The sequence below is a fragment of the Dermacentor variabilis genome, chromosome 3 (assembly GCF_050947875.1).
Source record: "Dermacentor variabilis isolate Ectoservices chromosome 3, ASM5094787v1, whole genome shotgun sequence".
Classification (NCBI taxonomy): domain Eukaryota; kingdom Metazoa; phylum Arthropoda; class Arachnida; order Ixodida; family Ixodidae; genus Dermacentor; species Dermacentor variabilis.
This window is the reverse complement of record NC_134570.1, coordinates 98652122-98676238: the sequence shown is the minus strand read 5'-3', so window position 1 is coordinate 98676238 and position 24117 is coordinate 98652122.

Sequence of the window (24117 nt, the reverse complement as noted above, 5' to 3'; positions counted from 1 at the left end):
GACGGAACGAGCTACAGCCGTGTGGAAAATTCGTCCGGACACGTCAAAGGCTTATATTGGTTACCACCGCCTGGGGTCGCTGGCGTCTCTTCACACAGCTGGGGACGTTGCGCTGGCTTTGGGACTCGTTGGCCACAGTGCCCCGATTCTGCAACGAGAAGCGACAACGGTTACTTTTTGTTTACTATATTACAGGTCCTACCTATGACGCCCTTGCAGAGGGGCATAAGCAAAAAAAGAAAATATTAGTGAGGTATACAAGCATACTAAAGGAACGTGCACAGCAAAACACGAGCTATACGTATAATGAAGATGCAACAGGTCAATAGTGGTCAATATACGTCAGAGCAAAAAAGAGAAAAAATTTGAGTGCCGAATGTTGGAGGGGGAGGGGAGAGTCACTACGTTCAATACTTTCAGTAGTACAGTGAAGAGCGATGAGGGTAACGCATTACCATGCGTTATTGTAAAAATTGAAATAATAGTAATTTGGGCTGTCAGTTGACGCTTTGTCGAAAGTTGTGGGATGGAAACAAGGCTTAAGGCACGAGGCGCAAGCGTGGGCGGAGCGGGCTCTTGCTCATAAATCATACAATCGAAAAAAAAAGAGAAGAAAATGCGTCAGCGGGAGCAGCCCGTCTCCCTCGTTTTTTCTGCTTTCGGGTATACGTTGCCTGCCACTCTGTTTTTGCTGGGATGTATTCAGCCATGTATACATTTATAAAGGTAAGCGCCTCTCCTCAACACGTCCTAGGCGGCGCTTCAATAACGCAGTGAGTCCGTGTACACAATCTAGCCCAGCAATCATCAACCATTCTTATTTATTAAAGGCTTGGTCATGCACGGTGTATACAGCGCGAATAACAGAAAGTATAGCGTTTGCGAGTATCTTCCTCGTGCATTTCTTGCGCGAAATTTATGCCACGCTTCTGTGTACGACCAAGACAAAACAAAACAGAACGAAAGAAAAAAAGGAAGAAGACGAAGAAGAGCAAAAAAAAAAAAAAAGGAAATGACGTAATGTGGGTGTAGCGCTGTAATTACATCACAGTTTACGATGCCGTGCGTCACACTGTCCAAGGGTTACGCAATAACCCTTCGACTGTTTCGCAAGGAAGAGAGGAAAGAATATTTGCATCTTGCAAGTCTTCCTGACCAAATATTCCAGAACGGGTATGCACGGACGTGTGACTGTGGAGGTTAGGTATGCATGCCTCCCCCTGCTGCAAAAAGCTTTCGGATCACGGGAAACCGCGAAAAGATCTGAATTTCACAGCAGGTAACCTTTCGAAGCCATTAAATTTTCAGTGGACAATTTCGCATGCGGTCATCACCCTGCACCACCTGAACTTCCAGACTCAAAAGCATGGACAGTTGGGCGAGTTGTTACGGTAACATATACTCGCTCTATAGCGGGCAGGGACACAGACGAAGACTGGAAGCAGAAAAGGGCGAGGGCTAACTCCCAACTAAATCTTTATTGAAACAATCAACACATATAAAAGTGATTGTAAAAACAGCAGCAAAGAAAGATCACATTGTCTAAAAGAATATCAGTTAACAGATGAACATATCAGAAAATAAGGAAGCCGCAAAAAAAGAACTAAACAAGAAAATGCACTACTCGAGATGGACGAACGGGCTTAGAAGATATTGAAATTCACTGTCTATAACAGTGATACTGATGACTGGCTAATGGAAGTCTCTCGCAAGAAGATACTTGCGTTAGCCAGGCATCAATATCCCTGTTAGTGAATTTCAATATCTTCTAAGCCCGTGCGTCCATCTCAAGTAGGGACTTCTTGTTTAGTTCTTTCTTACGGCTTCATTACTTTCTCATATGTTCCTCTTTAACTGGTATTACCTTCGCGCTTTCGAGTTCCGCATAAACAGTGGGTCCCATCTTGAGGCTCATGCCCTCTGTAACCGATTTTTTTCTCGTTTTTACGGTAACCAGAAGTAAAGTATCCTGGTGATGAAGTTTATAGCGCACGAAAAGGCGAGGAGACCGAAAGGCGCGGTACACACAGGCGCTGGCCAGTACAGCGCATCTGCGTACCACGTCTTTCTGTGTCCTCGTCTTTTCGTGCGCTATACGCCTCTGCATGTGATACCAACACTCCCAAAACTCTGCGTTACTGAAACTTCCTGGTGACAGTGCTTTGTAGTAAGTGCCTGACTTTCTCCGTCTTTTTTCTTAAACTGTTTGGGTAGCCCACATCTGTTAGCGGACGCACTCGAACGCGCCGTCGTCGTTGTCATGTCTTTATTGTCACCCTTGAATTGTGGATGTGTTCGTTAGCTTCGGCTTAAATGAAACGAGCCGTAAAAGCTACACCTAGTTGACTTCTTATCGCTGTAAATGAATTCAGGGTGCAAGGGGTGCCTAAGTCCAAGCTGCAGTTTTTAATTTAAGATACGAGGCAAGAGCATGCCACTTTAACACGCATTTAGGTAGGTGGTTGAACTTAATGAAAACAGTAAGGAAAGCTTGGTCTAAATATAAACTAAAGTTAGATATATTATTTCGATGTGTTTCTCACAAACACAGAGAGGGGAACTGCAGAAAAAGCTGTTCTTGAAAGCTTGTCGACCATTAAACACAGTCATTTCCACTGACTGCAGCGTTACGTCGCGCTAAGCAACATTTTCGTGGTTCTTATTCGCAGCTTTCCGTCAGAGTTACGAATATAAAACGATTGCTGCATTCCAATTCAGCATGGGCAGCGTCGGTGCAACGTTGTCGTCGTCTTCATCATCATTTTAATCATAATATTAACCACATTAACCCATTTTATGCCCACTTCGCGAGCAAGGCCCGTCCCAACAATCTCAATTTGCCCATCTGCGGTGTAAACTGGTCCTTGTCAATATCCCCTGCGAATTTCCTCATTTTATCACAGTGCCTGATTCTCAGTCGTCATCGAGTGCGTTTCCTTTCGCTTGGCGCCCTTTGCGTACCTCTAACAGATCCCCGGTTATATATGCTACACACAACGGCGGATGAGAACACCATTTCTTCAATTAAGGACCTCTAGCGCCGGACCCCCCTTACACGAAATAAGAAAATAAAGTACTGTACCTAATGATTAGAGGATTTCACAAGCCAGTCGGCGAAATGGACAGCACCAAATCATTTATTACGAGCGTAACTGCATATGGGCTGACGTTCCAGTCACCACTGCTGAAAAAAGGTCGCGACATCCGCGAATCACCGAATACTTTGTATTTAGTTATATCTATGTAACGCTGATACATAGATAGAGCTATTAAGCGAATGGCGGGATGAAGGAATTCATGTCTGTTGAGGTCTGCTTGGTACAGAGCACCAGCTTCAACACTATAATAGCTGTTGGAGCGGCTACGCTATTGTTCACCACGTGAGCAGTAATAAGATCTCCTTAAAAACAGGATGGTGACATGTGCCAGCAACCTTGCCATTTCTTGCCGACGTGAACTGTCGTCGCAGCAAAAGTCGGTCAAGGCTTTGTTGACTTTTCTACGTGACAGTGGCCTATTAGAAAGACTATAAGGACCCCATTTCATCCCTTTTCATATTTTTTCTCACGCTTTTATTTTTGTCACGCTCTTCTTTCCGTCTTTACTTCCCCTTTCCCTTCCCCTAGTGCAGGGTAGCAAACCGGAGGTTTTAAGTCTGGTTAACCTCCCTGCCTTTCTCTCATTTGCATCTCTCTCTCTTGCCATTTCTTTATCTGTCTGCTGCGTATTCTTCGAACCGTCAAGGTCACTGGTTCTGGAAAAAAAGAGTCATTCAGTCTTTAATTATTTTCCTTTATACACTAGATTACACTGAGCATTTTTTTATCCTATATTTACTCCCACAGTCTTTCAGCCGTCTCTACCGAACGTCAGTTCACTGTTGCTTCATTGCGTCTAAAAGTCTCAGCCAGACTAATTAAGCCCACACGCACTTTCGGGATCGATACTGAGACTTTCAGAGAAAGCACGTCTGATATGGGGTTCCTTACCGTTTCCACACGGTACGAACTAATCGTCCTCTCAGGTGTGCTGTTTCTTATAACTGAGCTTTCTGGGCAAGCCTAACGTAGGCTCGAATAGCAGGGCACTGCTCTCCTAATTGGCGCAATGTATTTTACTTCTGAACTCATTCCTTTCGTACAGACACATTGTGATACCCGACATTCCCTCAGTTACGTGTACACACTAAGCGCGTCCCTCTGCGTCTATTGCCGTATACAGACAACGCTATTTTTACGTGCCACACCGCATACCGTTCCGGCACCAATTACTTCTGCCCATTAAAATTTTACTTCAACCACATTTATTGCGTCTTCGTAATCACAAGGAGGGTACAGCTGCAGAGCGGATGGACAATATTCAGTGAGTTTTGTAACGTTTACGGAATTTGGAGTCCACGCGACAACTTTCCACAGGAAAGTCAGATAAGAGATGATCAAATGATGTCTAGCGTACTTGGAAATAACCTATCCAGCCACTATAAGAGTACCTGTCTGATAGTAAAACATTTCGACAAACAAAGAAATAAGCGGATCCGTTACGTGCGCGCTTATTGTTCAAACTTTCAGCACAGGTCCAATGAGAACTGCTTCAAGATGCATGTGACACGTTTTAAATATAATCATTTTCATGGACGATAAGGCGAACCGAGGGGCCCGATTTTTATTAGCCGCAACCATAAAAAGCTAACGTACAATAAGGCCAAGAGTAGCACAGGTGAAATTATGTGTAGCTTTTATTTTTTTTGTTGATTGAAGCTTCGAAGCGATAATGTAAAAGAAGAATGAAGGTGGACGAAAAAAGAACTCGCCACGGGTGGGAGCCGAACCCACAACATCTGCTTACGGGGTGCATTGTTGCACTATGCCAGTCGTGCTGTACGGCGGCGGCTGTTCCTTGTGCTTGCATCATTTTCATCAGTGAGTTTTTTGCTCTTTTTGTGTGTGTGTGCATTGTCTTGGCGCGCGCAGTCGCGCTCGCAGCGCCCGAAGGGGCAATAATTCGGTCTCACCAATTCCGTGCACTGCAGCGAACGCTTGGCCTCGTGTCAGCCAACCAGTACCGAGATGCTGCCGTGCGTGTTCTAGTGAAGCGAGGAGGAGGGCTCGCCCATTGCGCGCTGCTAATCCTTACGCGAAGATACCTCTCCCTCGGCGTCGCGCTGGGGCCGTCCAAAGCGGACATTGGGGGAGCCCTTCTCCTGGTTCGCTTTTCGGGTGGGCTAACGGGGCCCGCAGGCTTCTCAGGCACTGCATGAAGTTGGTGATATGATGACGCTTGCTCTGTACGTAACTTCAGCGCAAACACACAGGACCACCACAAAAAGAGACGAGGCAAGCACTGGCGAAACAGCGCCAGCGCTTGAAATTTCTGAATCGACTCGAGTGTTGGAGTTCCCGAAAAACGACCTCCGAGTATCGAATTTATTAGCGAATGTTTTTCTCATTTCTAAAGAAAATGGGAATAAAGAAAAGTTGCGTGAGGTCCTGCTGGCAAGCTGAAGAGGGTTATTTAGATTACCTGATACATGCACGTAATTCCGTTCGCAACTGGATGACCGCTTATCTAGAGGGTTTGCCAATGGGAAACAACTGCTTTCTGTCATCTGGTGCGCCACGAAGATGACAATGCAGTGAAATAAACGAACAGTACGCCACCACGTGGCGCCTATAGCGCGTTGTGCTCAGTGCAGCAAGCGGGACGTGGAGGACGCGGCGTGGCGAGTGGCACTAGCCCATAAAGAGACTCTGTCTTTCTGCCGCCAACACCAGAACTCCATCAAGGCCGTCCGCCCATACGACCACCGCGTCGCGGGAGCGCCCTGCAGCTTTTTCGAGGCTAACGCAGGGACGCTGCAAGCTCTGACGCGGCAGCGTGCGTTCGATAAAACAGTGACGTGTGTGTTGTGCCGCTCCTGTGGGAACTCGGATGAAGCAATCGAGCATGTGGTGCTTCAACGTGACGAGCTTGGCGAGTCTGTGTCTGACACAGCGCTAGCAGTAGCGCTCGGCTTCGATGACTCTGACGGTGACGTGCGGGCTGCTGCAGCGTCCTGAACTAAGCAATGCCTTGAACAGTGCAGGGCAGCAACAATGCAAGCAGGCGGGTGCCATTAACGTCAATGGAAGACCGGAGGCGAAATGTCTGTGGTAATGTGGGTGTGCGTTGAGGGGGTGAAGCCGGCCACATATTAAATTGCGTCGCCTGACTCGAGACAGTAACTTCGCATACATCCTGCAAGAAAAGCGCAGCATTCTTACTGAATAAGTGAGATCCACGGAAGAGAAATTATCTGCCCCGTTTGTTGTTAGCTCAGGAACTAGTGCCTGGAGAACCGCGGAATCCCTTCAGCCGAATCTTTCGCAACTGTCCTCACTTGCGTCGATCTCCCACCCTCGAGACTCCGATGAGTGTGAGAATGTCCCTTATATTCGAAAAGAAACGACACCCTCGAGACTCCGATGAGTGTTGTTATTCCTTGTATTCGAAAAGAAACGAACATCCGACAGTTTGGAATAGTGAAACCTTGAATCAATACAAATCGAATAGCCAGGACTGTTCGATTTGTAGGCGAAATTTTGAGTATTCTCACGCCCCTAGTTTTTACATTTAGGACGTGCCTGCGCCCGTGATGCCGGTCCTGCACAAAGGCTTAGTACAAACCGTCCACATCGCGTCAGGGGACGCACATTCTGCAAAGAATTCCGTCATTTAGAACACTTGCCAAGGAACGCGCGCAGGTGACGCAATGCAGCGTTCAGCTAAAGCACATTCACTTTAAAACAGGCGTCTCACATTAAATATCACATTAAATTACGGGGCTTGGCGTCCTGCAACGGCACAGCGGGGTAATGAGGGACACCGTATCGGATGGCTCACTTCGACCACCCGGGGTTCGTTAGGGTGCGCCCAAAAGTCTGGTGTGCACGATCATTTTGGCCTTCCGATCCCATCGGAGTACATGGCCGGCCAGCACACCGCGTAGCCGAACCCGCGACGTCGTTCTCAGCAGCGTAAAGCCACAGCCACTGAAAGCCACTGCGACGTAGATATAATCCTCACATCAGTAACCGCGCAGTGACGCGAGGGCTTATTAGATGCTATAGGCAAGGAAGAAACGACTCACGGCTTGGAAACGGCTGGCACGTGGCGGCGCTGCCCTGAACACAGGCGGTTTCCTGGCTTGTAGTATCTATCGCAACGATTCCGCAGGCGTTGGACAGCCGTTTGGCTAAACTTCGTTCAACCTGTCTGCCAACGCCTGTAGAGTCTCTCGCCCAGAAAATCCGCGGTCATTTTCCCGTATAAGCACGTTTGCGAGTCACACCGGGGGATCGCGCTCGATTGTCACTGCCTCACGCTGTTGTGTCGATGCGCCACGTGTTTGTTATAAGAAAAAAAAAAAACCAGTTTGACCGCATATTGCCGCCGCTCGCCTCGCGGCTATCTCAGCCTGACGCGACGGATGCCGGCACAACTAAATGCGCAGGTGAGTGAGCCAACAGGCATGCGCGCCAATAAGCCTTAGGCCAAGCACCTATAACTACTAACTACTAACGATATGGTGCGTTGGCCACTTCGCGCCGCGATCCGCTTGGAATGTGACGTCACCGACGGCTTAGTCAGCTTTCGAGGAACGAGCGCCGGTGTACAATGCGTGCGTCGACCGTTCATTGACAGACTCGACCGTTTTGCATTTTCTCTTCACGACGCAGCACAAAAACGTTTAAGCGGCCGCGCAGTGTGCTCGTCCACAGAATGTATTTTTGCGACGTTAATTTCCGTATCGCGTCGCCCGCCGTCGACACCGTGGCTGCTCTGTTATCGTAGAGAAAAGTCGTGCTACACAGGGCATTCGCTTTTGCTACAGCTAAACACGTGGAGTGCCTTGTCGAGACATTTGTCTCAAAAACACACTCTAATTTGTGTACGTAGCGTGTAGCGTATTTTTGTGCATATTATATGTATCTGATCATATGTCGTCTATAATGTGTGAATCATTTCATTTTTTTTTTGTCATACCGATCTGGAGTAGCCCGCTGGGTGTGTCGCCATGCAAACCTCTCAATGATTCATTAAAGAACCCTCTCTCTCTCTCTCTCTCTCTCTCTCTCTCTCTCTCTCTCTCTCTCTCTCTCTCTCTGTCATTGCTGAAAGAGGAAGGATACTGAAATCTCTTCATTGAACTATAAATCTCTTTATTAGAGATGAATCAGTGCCACCCAGATTACAGCGCGATCACAATGCAGCTAAGGTAGAATGGATGTGTCGATGGTTGGAGACGTGGCGCCGAAAATACGTCAAAATTACATCGAAAATGCGTCGAATCTGGCGTCCGCTTCTCTAGGAGTCTTGACTAATCCTTGCACTCCCGAGCCACTGTAAAAGTTCTTGTACTTTGCAATATGCCTCGGCTTCGACCGTATATATATATATATATATATACATATATATATATATATATATATATATATATATATATATATATATATATATATATATATATATATATATATATATATATATATATATATATATTTGCCTTTCGTTACCCTCTACTTTTCCACTTTTCCCTGAGGAAAAGCGTTGCACATTTCTAAAATCTGTAGTGGTAGCAAGTTGTCCGTACGTATACGCCGACTCGTTCTATGTGTGCTGTCCCGTGTTAAGCCACGTCGGGCGATGACGTAGCTTTCGTGAAACGGAAGTCCGCGGGAGTGTTACATAACGAGTGGTATCAACGTGGCGCGTCCTATAACGTGACGCTAACACCTTATATACCGTTGCTGCTGCATAGCTGGCCACATGCCCAGGCGCGTGCGTGCTAATCTGCACGGTGGGTCTCAGCTATATCGCGCGCGAACGAGGAAAAGTCAGCCTCATAGCGTTAGCTACCTAGGCAAGAGGTATATAGCGCTGGGCTAGGACGCTTCGTTATTGAATCACGCTAAGTATGGACAGCTGGGATAGTTGGTTATGATTAGCATTATGAAACACCGTTGCAGCGCACAATTGAACACTGACGAGAAGAGAAAGACAACACGAACGCCGGATATATCGCTAAGTATGGACAGCTGGGCTAGTTGGTTATGATTAGCATTATGTTTCATAATGCTAATCATAACCAACTAGCCCAGCTGTCCATACTTAGCGCCGGCGTTCGTGTTGTCTTTCTCTTCTCGTCCGTGTTCAATTGTGCGCTGGAACGATGTTTCATAATGCTTATTGAATCACGACGGTTTTGTTTCATCAACTTCCTACAGTCGCCGTCTCGCAGAGTTGTATGGCACCGATACTCCCCATGGGTTCGTGGACGGGACTTGAATGACACCGAAAGGGACGCGAATTTACACTAAGTTTCGAAGCTTTCATCGTGAAGTTCTGAGGCTGTTTCGATTCGTTAGCAGCATTTAGGCGCAAGCGTTTCGTACTCCCCCCCCTGCCGCCCCCCCCCCCCGTCTTTCGTCATCGGGCAAGTACTTGAATGTCCCGGGGGAGTCTCTAATCAGGTCCTGTGTTTACCTCAATTTCTCGATCATTAAGGCTCTGTTCGCGACAATATTGACGCCTTAGAGATTCTCAAGCACTAATATATGACTTTAGCTTGACTTAATGTTTGCCTTTAGTGTCCCTTTAAAGCAAATGTTCGTTGTTTAAAGCTGAAATATAACTTGACTGAGGAGTCATATCAGGATCACCCATGATATTTGTCCCAGACATTCAAGATTTATCCTGAAACCAGTGACACAAAGATAGACCTGCACGGAAAAACAAACAAACAAACAAACAAACAAACAAACAAACAAACAAACAAACAAACAAACAAACAAACAAACAAACAAACAAACAAACAAACAAACAAACAAACAAACAAACAAACAAACAAAGAGCACCACCGTTAAGCATTAAGAACATACTTTTTGAGCCTTATTTGATCTACGTGACAGTCGTTCGCGGTTTGTGTTTGTTGTACAGTGTTGTTCATTACAGATCTTTATTCATTCTCCTGTAAAATGCATATTGTATTATTTTCTCCTCATTGTATAGTGTACTCTGGTCTTTCGCCGTGACTTTGGACTTTCTATTTTACACAAGTGTTGTGTCATTGCCATCGTGCATTTTTGTATCTGAACCCCACACTAGCCTCTGGCTATGGGTTCAGTCAGTGTCTGATAATTTGTATGGCAAGAATAGAAATAAAACAACAACAACAACAACAACACGCAGCATTGCTTGACGTCACCGAAATAAGCGAACCTAACTGGTTTTTTATGTATAATTTTGAGTGCACCCCAGCTCGGTCGGTGAAAGGCACATGCGCTGCGTTTTTGTGGGCGGAGCTCGTTTATAATTCTTAGGTTGTCGCCGACTAGAATTAATTGTTTCGGTCGGCAAAGATTCTTGCAATATAAATTCTAGTATTGAGGCTCTTGGCGCGAAATTAGCGGAAACGGAGTTCTGAAAGAGTACTTTGTCGGCGTAAACTTATTTAGTATTTCTATTTAGTTTCCCTTTACATCTGCTTTTTCATCAATATGTGCGAACCGGCTCAGTTGAGCCTGCTGTTAGCCCACATTAGAGAACGTCAGTCCTCGTAGTTCACGCTGCGCTGGTGTCTTTCACTTCACACGTATCCTCCCCCCCCCTCCCCCGCCTGTAAACGAACAAGGCCGTGCTTCCGTACGTCGCGCCTCTGACGCCATCAACGAAGGACGCATCAACACACAGGACACATGAATGAACAAGCGGATGAACTTGGCGCCAACACGTGGACAAATTTAACGCCGACCGGTCACGTATCGGAGCTAGGCCTAGGCGACTGATCCATTAAGGCTTTAATCGCGACAATCGGCTGCTGTCACGTGAGCAATACGAGGCGAGCGTCGGCACCGAGGTACCCCGCTTCACTTGCTGCGCAGCAGGGATAGATAGCACAGGCTGAGCCACAAGGTTTGTAAACGCCGTATTCTAGAAAGTTCCTGTACTCAAAACTCTATTTCGGCTGAATTATCATGATGATGATGACGATGATGACGACGATGATGATATGTTGGCATCCCCTTTGAAACGGGGCGGTGAGAAATAGTCACCTAACCTGCTTGAGTTAATCGGGTATATGCTATACGTGCTTTTCATTCTAGCATTTTTGTATGCATCTCCTGAAGTTTCTTTCTCTGCCTCAAAACTTCGCTATCTATATAGTATTGCTGCCTATGCCTGTAACGGATCCGGTTGCATAAATCTCTTCCCTGATATTTTTTCCCCGCCAATACTCTACACATGTCTTGCTTATCTCGACTGCTGACCGGGTGACGTTTCCGTCCACTTTAAATCCAAGCGCTCTTGGAGTTGTGCGTTGCTTACGGGTATCAACGAGTGCGTAGCTACGCATTCCATTAGGACGTGCTGAGTGGTCTCCGGATTTTTTTTTTTTTTTTGCCGCTCCAGACAGCTGCCTCATCTTGTTGCGAATATTTGGTCCGGTATATTTTTTCGTTCTTTGTCCTTGGGCAACCAGCTCGAGCCTCAAATAGCAAGGTCAGTTCCCTTTGTGTTATCGTACAGATTTTTTTCCCTTCAAGAAAGTAGACAGCGACGCCACTCCTCGACAGAAGTGGGTGCCGAGCTTCATGATCATCGCCGGCACTTCTAAAGATGTGTAGCATCACTATCACTCGTGGGATGGCGCTGTGCTCCGCACGGCGGAGTACAGCGCCACCCCACGAGCGAAGCAAGAGCTTCGAGTCGAGGACCGTGTGTGAATGAGACACGGCCTGTGTGCACGTCTTGCGGGAGCCAGTACGAAGGTCGCCCGCGCAGCTGCGCTTAAATATTGCGAAAACACATGGGCAAATGATTGCCCTAACTGCAGCTGGGTGAGATCGATATGTGGGCAATAACCCAATGGTGCCGATGACGCCATATAGAAGGCAACTGTCAAATCAGATAGCAGGAAGAGTGAGGTGGCTCACTCCTCTCGCCAAGTCAATACAAGAAAAAATAAAAATAAAAAAAGCAGCGACGCGAAATGCGGAACGAAAAACACGGTGTACGCATAACACAACTACATATACAAAAAAAAAAAAAAAGCACGAGGCCATCACTACACTGCAGAGCACGAGTGCTACACCTCCTGTGTGGCGATTCGTGGTAAGGCAAGAGCAGCGCGTAAAACATGGACACAAGTTGAGCGAGAAGGACGACACAAAACAGCCGATGGCGTCGGCGCTTGTCGTTGTCCTTCTCGTCCTACCTGTGCACGCGTTTTGCACGTCGCCCTTTCCGCATGAATCCTACGCACCCACGTGCTCAAATTCCAGTCGTTTTATAAGCTTCCTGTGCGGCTTAGGCTTAGGCCTAGCACTACAAATGTGTTTTTTTTTATTCTTCGCTATTAAGCAAAGAGACAAAAAAAATTCGCTCAGGCTTTCTTTAAAAAATATCTTCCTAATCTGACCAAACTTCGGCTCATTCATCTTCTAACCCAACGCTGTGGATCAGTGGCTACGACGCGTCGTTCCGCAGCTGGACACGACGTCGCGGGTTCGAATCCCCACCGCGCTGCAGCCGCATTCCGGCGCGCGCGGAATGCAAAGGCAATCGTGTCTCGGGAGTGTCTTGGGAGTAAATTTACCCTGGGACTATCATTCCGGCGTGCCTCATAACCCGCTCTCCAGCTTCGAAGCATTAAAACCACCACGTTAAAAAAAAAGGGGGGAGGGGGAAAGAAGAAATCACACTCTGCGCAGTTTTCTTTTCCCATCGCTCTTCCGCGATGGCATAACTGATGGCGGCTTCGAAAGGCTAACAGGGTGATCCATAAGCTAGCCTTCGGTGACGAGGAGGATGCGCAACCGGGCGCCTCCAGTCAGCGGAGCTGTGCAGACAAGGTGTTCGGGGTGGCGGTTAGGGGCGTCTGGGGCGATGCGGGCCTTTTTAGAGCAAGGCCGGCTGAGCCGACGAGTGAGCGAGCCGTTGTATCGCGTGCTCCTCCTCGTTCGTTCAGCCGCATAGCGTCACGATTCAGTCCGGTCGGCGACGGCCACCCCTCCTCCTCCTCCTCCTCTTGCAGACGCGTCCCGCGAGTTTGCGAGAGGCGTCGCCTCGGAGCGGAAGGTCATTATCGTGGTGTCGTCTAGTCCGCTAGGAATGTGCCTGCGCCCATTTCCGCATGCTGGATCACGGTCATTGCATTTCTTTCTTTCTTCCTCTCTTTTTCTTGCTTGTTTTTCTTACGTGTTTCATTCGTTGTGACTCGTAGGTGTGTCCGGGCTGGTTCGGCCACTGTGCGTGAGATAACGAGAAGATGCGGAAATTCGGCTGCTACGAGGGCTCGCTATACTAAAATCGCAGCTCGGAATGAAGGCGCTGTTGGTCGTGGCCCAACGAGAGCTGTAGCTCTCGACGCCTTACACGCGATTTTTTGTGCGGGCAGTGACTAGATCGAGCCTATGTGAGCGGTAGCTAGTTCATGTGCGTTATTAATTTTTTCTATGTTCCCACGATTTGTTCATTCTTGTACTGTAAATAACCTTTTCTTGATGTTCTTTCTTTGTTTTTATTCGTGATCCGTAGACTTCCTTCGATAATATTTTGTTATTTCGTTATTATTTCGTTATGGACTTGTCCTGCGTGCATTCTGTGATTTCGTCTTTTTTTTTTCTTTCTCGTTGCCTGTGTTAGTTAACATTGCAATACAGCCAGCCCCTTCGTTGGCCAAGCTGTCCATAATTTCCATCAAGTAAGGAATAAGAGAAAGCGAGAGAGAGAGAGAGAGAGAGAGAGAGAGAGAGAGAGAGAGAGAGAGAGAGAGAGAGAGAGAGAGAGAGAGAAAAGAAAAGTCGATGTAACCAACACATTTCACATAACAGAGAACATGCACTAATAGGAGACTTGCACACACTAATAAAGTGATGATGATATGTGGTGTTTTGTGGCGCAAGGGACAAGAATGGCGATAGAGAAAAATAACAGTTCGCTAACAAAATAATTATATTCTAAGAATGAAAAAAAAAACAAGAGGTCAGACAAAACGCAGATCGATCTAGCGAACAGCACGAGCTATCACAGCGCTTCCTCTAAAAGAGCATGAAATTCACGTTGACGCGGTCATCTTGGTTTATATTAATAGAGTGCGAGTGCCAAGCGCGGCATGGACAGTCAGTATACGGGGCGATCATTTTTAAGTTTCCCGGAATTAAAAAAAAAATATCGCCTGTGGCTGCAGATAGCGTATAGTACTTGTCCTTTCGTTGGATTATTCGAAGAGGCGGGTGTTACTATCGCGACAAATCAAAACACGCATTCAGCTAAGTAAAAAAATCACTAATTAACTTCTCGATTAGTTTACGGCCCGTATTTCAATCCGGGAATCCGTAGCAGGTGATTTCGCAACGCGTCATCCACTTGGGACGAACGCTCAGGGTGACACCAGTTTCGAGGTATTGGTGTTCGAAGTGCCGGACAAAATAAGTGGCCGTTCCAGTTACTTCTTGTGCTTCAATGCATATAGGAGCGTTCTCTTCAAGAAAAAGTAAGTGGAAGAAACAGTGCATCCTTTAAAGGTGGGTTTGATGATGCATACCTCCAAACTGGTGTCATTCTGGAGATTCCTTCCAAGCGGACACGCCTTGCAGACTCACGGGCTACAAATGATACATTGCTATAAGTGCCGTAGTGTAATTAACTAATAAGTTAACTAGAATAATTACTTAGCTGAATATGTGTTTCGATTTCTCGTGTGAGAAATGCCCTCCACTCCGAGTAATTCTGCTCAAGGACTACAATTATATAATCAGCGACGGGAGATTTTTTAAGTTCTCCGGAAAAGTTTAAAAAAAAAAAATGATCACCCTGTATATGTAGTATATGTACGCCGGCTCAGGTATCGCGACAAAGGCGTGCTTTCGGATCACAGGCTTGTAGACATCATGTTGCGTAATAGCATACCTGCAGACGTTGTCGCAGTCTTCACACCTTTACGGGTCATTTCCATTCCGGTTCACGGACACGGGCGCGTTTGAAAACGCCGCGCTGTTGCATCATTTCCCTCACTGCCACGCGCGGCGGCGCTTGGTTATTTCACCTGAGGCCACGCCAACACGCGTGCTCACACATTTTGCTCTTCACTAGCCAGCGTAAAGCACTTCTCTTTGACAGCGAGGTCTCACAGCCACACGAGAGAGATTTGGCCTGCTGTCGTGCTGAGGTATCATGTGAACAATAAAGCCGCCACACGTATTGCCGTTGCGTTATTACCGTAATGACGTCGAGAGAAGCTCCGTTGATGAGATATTATGAGGCCCCTTTCAATCGTACAGCGTTAGAAGTGATCTTCCTCTGCGCGATTCCCCTCTTTGCGGGACAGAGAAAAACAAGGAATAATATAAGAAATCGAGCGCAGCTCTATACGTGGTTTTATTTCGCGATATATTGGGACAAAGAATTTGAAACAGATATGTAGCAGAGTCGGCGTCCGTCGAAAGTCTGTTCTGCGGGTCAAGCGCGTCGGCTTTTATACGTGACACGTCGAAGGTTCTAGTGCAATCGCTGGGGCCCCGTGACTTCCAGAAAGTACTACACAATTCGTGTCGCGCATAAGATTACGAAACAATCGCGAACCATGACAATCGAAGCAAGCGCGAACGGGACTATACCAAGCTAACCAAACAAGCGCGAGTGAGAGTTGACGCGAGCAGGCGATAGTAGGAAACGAGTCATCTGGCTGAGGCCCCCTACGAGTACGCATCGAGCGGTCGGGCGGGTTCGCATGACACTAGTTTCCCGCGCGCACGTCACAGAAGGAGTCGCTCTCATCGGTCTCCGCCGTTCGCGGCTCGCGTCTTTCTTTCGCTGTGCTTGTTTGCTCGGTTACGCCACCGCCGCCGACGCCGACGCCTACGCTCGCCGCAGGAACGGGCGCCTAAGAGCTGCGCTCTAAAAACTGCGCTTGCACTAGAATAATATCCGTTTAGGGCAAGGGAAAACTGGCGATAGCTCGCCGGAATGGGTGCCTTCTCGCCATAACTTGGTCGCTGCGTCTAGCCTACACGAGATTGCCGTTCAATTAACGCATATGCGGGGACTCGACGACGTCTACGCGTTTGAAATTTCATGCGCATATTTTAGATAAAGCCCACCTTTAAGCTGAAGGAATTGCGTAGGTCGAGCGGCCCTCTGACGTAATCTATTCTCACGGGAAATGTACATTTCTGTATGTAAGCCCACTCTATCCAAACGTTTTCCCGTTCGCACTCTTTTATTCATTCATTTTTTATTTATTTCAGGATACCTTACGGGCCTCATGAGGAGCATTGAGTAAGGGGGGCATCACTGCGCGAAAGTTGTACACGTGAATACCGCAAAGATGAGTAGAAGTAATCGCTGGAAAACAGGATTACAAATGCAGGGATGCGGTAGCATCTCTGCATCGTGGGTTCAAACTGCGAGATTATATAAACGTTGTGCGAATGAGTCTCTGTACACCGTAAGCTACAGACGAAGGCGCCGGAAGGCGTCGAAAACGCTATCTTGTCTCTGACGTACAGCGCTCGTCTTGCATTCCGAAGGACCTTGGGTAGAATCGCAAGAATAACTCGACTCTTCTATAGCGTTTCCTTTTCAGTGGTGTGTGCGGTACGGCCTTTAAACGTCGCGCATTTCAAAGGGACAAGTCCGCAACTGCGGTCGTCCTAAAAAAAAAAAGGCCAAGTATAGCTGCGTGTACGTTACGTCGACTGCCTCTGACACCCCTTGGCTATAGTTTGTTTTTGTTCAACACGGCGGAAAACGCAGCCGAAGGGACGAGGCAGGCGAACAGGACAGGCTGCACTGCATACCTGTTCTTAAAGGGACGCTAAAGTGAAAAAGGATTTCTTCTCCATCAGTAAATTAGCTTTTTACAACACCAAAAACACCACTCTTACAACGATAAGACGTTTGGTAAGCCAGAAAAAGCGCAAGAACGAAATACGGGTGGCGACGCCTACGTAAGTTCCGGCACCTGGTGGCTGTGACGTCATGGATTTTTATGGCATCTTCTAGGGCCTACTAATTATATATAGCGGTGCAAATTGACTACATCGTGTTCTAAAGGAACCAAATATTAAGCATGGCAAGTTTCGGGAACCTTTACTCAGCCAACGCGGACCAAATGCGAAAACATACTTTGCAATCCCTGACGTCACGCTGACGTACCGGCGCTCGAGTTTCAGCGCGAAATTCAAATACTGATACTTGGAGCTTCATTTTCTCATCTTATAATCAGACTATATTTTTTGAAATGACTGCCTACAGGGTTCTGAAACAATGATTCATTAGTCTAAACTGATTTATTCTTTCGCTTTAGTGAAACGCTTGCCTCGATCGTCTTCGCTGTTCGCCGTGTTGTCCGTACACCTTTACGCAGGCAAATAAGGGAGCAGAATCGTTCGATGCCGTAAGAGGTCCGCGGGACTTGGTTGAACCCGGCGTCACTGGAGGTCGTCAACGGCGTTAACATTGCCGTATCGTAGTCACAGGGCGACAGTAATTGGTGCGCGTCGAGAGACCGCTTTGTAATAGTACAAATTTAAGGAAATCGTGAAATGCAAGCATTAATTCCATCGTTATAACTGGCATTAAAAAAAGAACTAGCGAATTACTGAACCTGAGCGAACTTCGATTATAAGAAGCAACCTCGTAGTTCGGGGGTCCGCACTTAAAGATAAGATATAAGAAAAATGGGGAGGAGGCTGAAGCAGGGGAGGACGACTATAAATTCGGAATAGCGAAGCAATTTTTCCATTATTCCGCTTTCGGCGAAATATTGGTTAACGCTATAGCAACGCAGCATCGAATGGATATTATGGAACAATCGGAGCTGCCGTCCGTGGCACTGGAAAACAATGGCTTGGAAGGACGGCATGAATGCAAATGTCTCCTGTGCGGCCATTTCCTAATCGACGAAGGCCACGCGCCCGCCACCGCATTGTGCGGGTCTCCGCAGTACCATTTCTGGCGACGCGAAGAGACCGCTAGATTTCCACGCGGCGTCAAGGAGTGCGCTCTGTTTCCATAGCAACCCTGCCTAACGCGATGCACACTGTTGCTTCAGTTCGTCAAATTCTTCTGCCTGCATGCGTCGCTAATCAGGCAGCTGAACACCGCATAAGTCGAAACAAATCGGGTTAAATAGGTGTCGGCGGGTGCATCGCTCGCAGAGCATTGATTTTTTTCTTAACTTTACAATCCTTTTGAGGTCGATGCTCACAGGTTCATACCACCAGTTTGGAACTTTTAAAATTAAGTGCTTACAGCTACTAAGCCTAAATTAAACGCTCAGAATCTATAATAATCCGTACTGTTCTAACAGCGACAGTTTTCATGATGTACATACCTGCGCTTTAATCTTCTACTTCAATGTATAGCTCTATAATGTAGTGCACTATAGCTACGATGTGAGTATTCAGAATCTTGAGCAGCTTGTCTTTATGCGCTTTTCGCAATGGACGTGAAAATTGAAGTCGGAATCAACGGGAAGGCAACATTATCATCCATGTCGGTCGCTCCGTGAGCGCAGATTATTATACCGGGAACGTAGGCACCTCGCCACTGCGGTTTCTATTGAGAATTTTGACGAACCAATCCTTTATTCCGCTTGGCCTGGGGGTGCTGAATTTAAAAAGATTATTCTGTAGCCTAGATGACCATCTGAAGGGGATGGTCTGATCTGTGATGGCTTAAGCCGTTCGTTGCGTAAAAGGTCGTAAAAGTGCTATGCCCCATTATAACTTCCTTCGTACTACTGTAGCCATGCAGTTAATGTCGGCGGTAGTTTGAACAGCGAATGTGGAATGTATCACTCCTAGATCTATGGTATACCAACGTGAAGTGCACCGAACAAGATCGAAAGAGTAGCTACTGTTCTGCGCAACAATTCCCATTTTGTCCATCATCTGCTCTTCTTCGCCTAGATTATGCAAGCTAATGCCATGAATGCCGATTCATTGGTGGTCTAGCAACTATGTTCCCCCTGCATACACAATTCACGTTCAGCGCACACTTCGCCGCTTACCAAGTTTCGAGTCCAGCTCGGTGCAGAAGGTCACCCTGTCGATTAGCATACACCGCAGCAATGAAACAAATGAGCCCCCTTATGCTGAAAGCTGGGCTACCTTTGCTGCTGACATTATGGAACGCAGTTACAACGCTAAGAAAGAAAAAGACAAACACGAACTGCACAGGAGGGGCACTGGACCCTAGTTCGCCCCGAACTACAGCTTCCCAGTTCTCCCGTAACTATACAGCGTTGAATGACGGCACGTAGTTTACCCGATCCGACAGCATAACGTGGCGTCAAGGGGCTCGCGTTGCTGTATCCTCAAACGCAGACACCGAATCGAGGACCCTCAAGTTCCTCTTCACTGAGGCGCTATAGCGCGAAGTTGTCTTACGAGTGCAATGATAGTTTCGAGCCATGTTACAGCTTTGGATCGACTGGACTCTCACAGCCAGAGGAAACACCGACAGAACTCGCGGCACTGCAAGGTTTCAGAGAGTTCCCGCCAAGTCCTCAAGGCTCAGTGTACACCGGCAAACGTTCGGGGGTGCCTTACCTGCTGAGCGCGTATCCCAAATGGTGATCCCGCAATCCACACACTGCAGCCGGCGAGGTGCGGGTGATGACGCGTGCAGAGGAGCGCAGCGCGAGGTCTCACTATAACAAACGGCAATTGCATGTCCAAAGCCGTCGTCGTCGTCGTCTTAGCGTCTTCCGCGGCAATGCCGAGAGACCAGCGGTGCACCAGCGAGCCCCGCATACGTGTTGCCGCAAGCCCGTCGAGCGCTGGAAGAACACAGCAGCGGCAGCCAGCGTGGCGCCCGCTCCGAGCTGTCGTCCGGCCGCCCGAGCGCGACGGAGCGTTCTGCAGCCTTGACCGTCCTTGAAGCGCCGTTATATCATAAGAAAAGGAGCAAAAAATGGGAGCCCGCCGCCGCCGGTTTTCTGGATCCCTTACTACATCCGTCCCAGATCGGCCGGCTTGAGAAAGAAGGGCGGCCGAGAAGAAGAAGACTAGCGGGCCGGCCTCTCCGCTCGTCGACGACCAAGAAGAAGCCGCCGCCGCCGCCGCCACGGCGTCCGGTTTCGCCTTCGAATTGGGTTAGTAGCATACCAGGAGCCATTGCCCCCTCCTCGTCGGAGGAGCTGCGCTGGCGGCAGCTGCGGGTGCGTGCGTGTGCGAAGCCGCGTGTATGGCGGGTCTCGTCGCTGCGCTGCAGGACAGACACGCCGCACCCGCGCCGCCGGTTGTGCACTGATCGGGGGAGGAGAGCACAATCACACCGTTTACGTGGTTCTCTTATCGCACTTCTTTTGTTGGTGGTGTGGGTGGTGTTGGTCTGGGAGGGTCTATGTACGCAGGAGGCACGCCGGCTGTATAGGCGGTCGAGGCTCCTCGAAGGAGCACAATAACGGTTACGATACGGGTCCCGTTCTGGAACACGAGCGCATCGTGGAAGAAAGCTAGACGACGCGAGAAGAAAGGCAGGTGCGGGGGCTCATCATGCGAGCGCGCGCCCGATGTTTCAGAACGGCTTAACCATCGGGGAAAACGACGCCGTTTTGCCTATAGGCCAACACCCTCGAAACAGGCGGGGCGGGCGCATCGTATAGCGGGCATTCTGCCCCTACCGACTCTGCTGACTTATTCCCTGTATATAACGCCGTTGGATCGCCACTCGTATCTTTCCCACACCGAGCGACCAGCCGTCTGAAGCAAGAGACGTTGTCGCAGATTTTGCGTGCCAAATTAGCCACACTCTCATTATGAGGCGCGCCGTGTAGTGGAGTAATTCCGGATAAATTTGGACCCTCCGGGGTTATTTATCGCGTGCACCTAAACCCTAGTGCACGTTTTTGTTTATTTCTGCCCCTGCGCGAAATGCAGTCGCCGTGGCCGAGATCAAAACCCACGACCTCGAACCTGAGAGCAAGGCCGTAGCCGCTAAACTGCCGTGCAGGGTGCATTGTCGTAGACACGAGACAGCTCAGAAGCACTTACCGAGTGACCTGTTCTATATTTAAACGTTGTTAGCGCGCGCGAAGCTCTATCCTTCCTTGTCGCAGAACCTCTCAGTTGACGTCAAGGGCACCTTCGCTGGCGACGTTTTCTGACGTCACCGTCAATCGTAATATGTTAGACGTGCTCTGGCTCAACGCGATTCTCCTCTCCAGGAAAAAGAAAAACAAGAAATGAATAGAAAACTGCGTGTCCACTTAAAGAATACCCTTTAGGGCCAGTGCGAACAGGCGATAGCTTGCCGGAATGCATGTATTTTGGCCTTAACTTAATTGCTCTGTTTGGTCTAAACGAGATTGCCCTTAAATTCACGTATACGAAGGCTCCATGACGTTTACGCATTTGAAGTTTCATGCGCATGCGTTAGATCAAGGGCATCAAGCGGCACAACTTAAATGCGCTGTTTGGAAGATGTCAACACTTGAGGGACGTCGACCTTGACGCAAGAAGACTATCAACTTAAAACAAAAAAAAATAAAGATGAAGAAAAGGGAGTGAGAAGAAGGAGTTAGAAGAAGGGGGCGGGGGCGAAGCGCCAGGAAGGATGCTACAAAAATATGCGCTCTCTATCAGTATTTGTTAAATGTCAAGTTGTGGTGACATAATACCCGTGAATTGCACAAAGCACCAACCTCAGAACATCTGCAGAGTAAAGCGCGCTTTCGTGTTACCATTTGAAGATGTAGGCTTGCTCGTACGGTGCATTGAACTTCGAAAAAAAAAGAGGGAAAGAAAAGAAAACGCACAGAGTAGAGATCGAAAGGCACGCGCTTTGCTCTAAGGCTGTTCATTTATTTATTTTTATTCCTCCGTTGCGCGCAGCAATATTCTGTTGAAGTTTTCAGATCGGTTGTTATGAAACAGTATATGTGTTACGACATGGATATTTCCATTACGCAGCGACTTGTTCCGCGTTATCATTACTTGGTAAAACCAGTTTGATCCGACATATTTTTATCTATTGTGTATAGCTGTTTCACGCAACTGTGCAACTTCCCAAAAACCACGAATGCATAGTGTACGCATTATTCCGGCGGTGCTGTATATACTCTGGAGAGCGGATAGAATTTAGCGACGTTCTTTAATCTGATTCACACTAGTGGGTGCCCTGCTTCTTATGGTTGACTGAAAGAAACAAACGTGACGCAATTCTAAAGTATTCGTAACACTTATATAGTATATAGTATTCGCATAGTATATAGCACACGCTTGACCCATTGAAAAATCCTGTCGCTATACAGGGTGTTTTTGTTTAGCTGCACCAAATTATTAAAATTGGAAAATATAAGTCACGGTAACGTTATGTTTACCATTCGCGTGTACAGATTGACGGCCTCTAGATACAGAGCAATTGCCGCGCTTACGTGCGTAATTAGCGAAGTTACGGTGATTAACTTTCTAATTATCAAGAATAGGTGACTACAGCAAATGAGTAATTTTGGGGTCCGTCCTCGACAGTACCTATTCCAACGATTAAATTTTGAATAGCGGATTTCATGTGGGAGCTGCGCGAACAATTAGTTCCCCTTGGCAGGCTCCGTGAAACCGAAACTACAGGGCTGGAAAAAGCGTCTGTGTCGTCGATGTCGCCGTGCCGTCGATACTCCGTGACTCGCAGTGGTCGATGGTTGCTTTCGAATTCTGTTACCTCAGCACAGCAGGCCGATGCGTTACCCATTCGACCATGGTAGGCTCAGTGGCCAAGGTAGGCGGAAAACGGGTAGGTACAAGCACACAAACATACATAGACAGATGGTCCCCGGAAAGTGCAAAAAGTACCCAAAGTATGCCAACGCATTAAATGTTATGGCAGATATTCGACGCACATGTTGGAGTCTAAGCGAAGATTTCTTGAATTTTTCAATTAAATACTACGCAAAAAGACGCACGATGCCTGTAATTGGGTTATATTTCCAAATTAAGTAATTATTTACACTTTCTGCTTAAATTCAAACACAACTTCACATTGCCTCACCGTATGCGAGGTGGCACCTCGCCGCAGCGATGGCTTGTAAACTGACGCTGCATTTTGCAATCGATGAAAAAAAGAACTGTGGGCAGATGTGATAGTGCTACTGAGAAGTACGAAACATAGCGATGAATGTTTAACGCTTCAACACCTCCGACAGAGAAGTGTTCAATCGTTCACCCACAGCATGTCACCTACGTGACCAGCGAGAAATCGCTTGTCCTTTGTAAATGTCCACTGTCCTGCAAATGTTCTTTGTGCTTTCCCGCTTCACACCGCAGCTGTGTGTGAGAGACCATGCACTGCGTCTGCTCTGCGAGACGCCAACGCCAAACCAGAGAGGACGGGCAAAGGTTCACCTGCTACACCCAAGTCACCGCAATGCGATAATATTATCAGGAGATGTACTCGCGTCACAAACCACATTAAAAGCACACGTGTCCTGTACTGGTGGGAAGATCAGCGCATGAAGTCACCGCCGTTGATTAGGGTCTTCGGGTTCAGCCCAGTCTTAATTACGTATTCGGGATCGGCTCGCTTGATTGCCTCCGGGATGGACCCAAATCACTATTACGCTGTTTCCGGGATGATTGGCTCCCTTGCACAATAAGAAGCCGATCGACGGACAGACATAATATCAGGTGAATATCAACTGGGCAGTCACCGGTGTTCAGTTACAACATGGGATAATGTTGCTACTTCGTTCGGTTGCTGCGGGTAGCAGGACAAGGACTAGCCGTGTCAAAAGCAGTACACTTAAAGATGGGGTTGCCTAAAATAGGTGGCGCGAGCTGCGTCAACATATGGTCGCGCTGCGGTTCGACGGTGCGATAGGAATACTTGAAAATACTATTAAAGTTAACCATGAGTAACCAACTTAAGCAGAACACATTTTTTGTGTTTTTTGAATGCCCCTAAATATTTCGCGGAAATTTCAGCAACTTAATATAGAAGTTTAGCTTGGCGCTACCGTTTTACCGATGCCGTTACCAATACAAAATGAAGATGACTACGCATGTGCAGTACAGAGGAAGGGATAATGGTGACGGCGCAACACTAATGTTATGCTAAAACATTCCTATGGCGGTT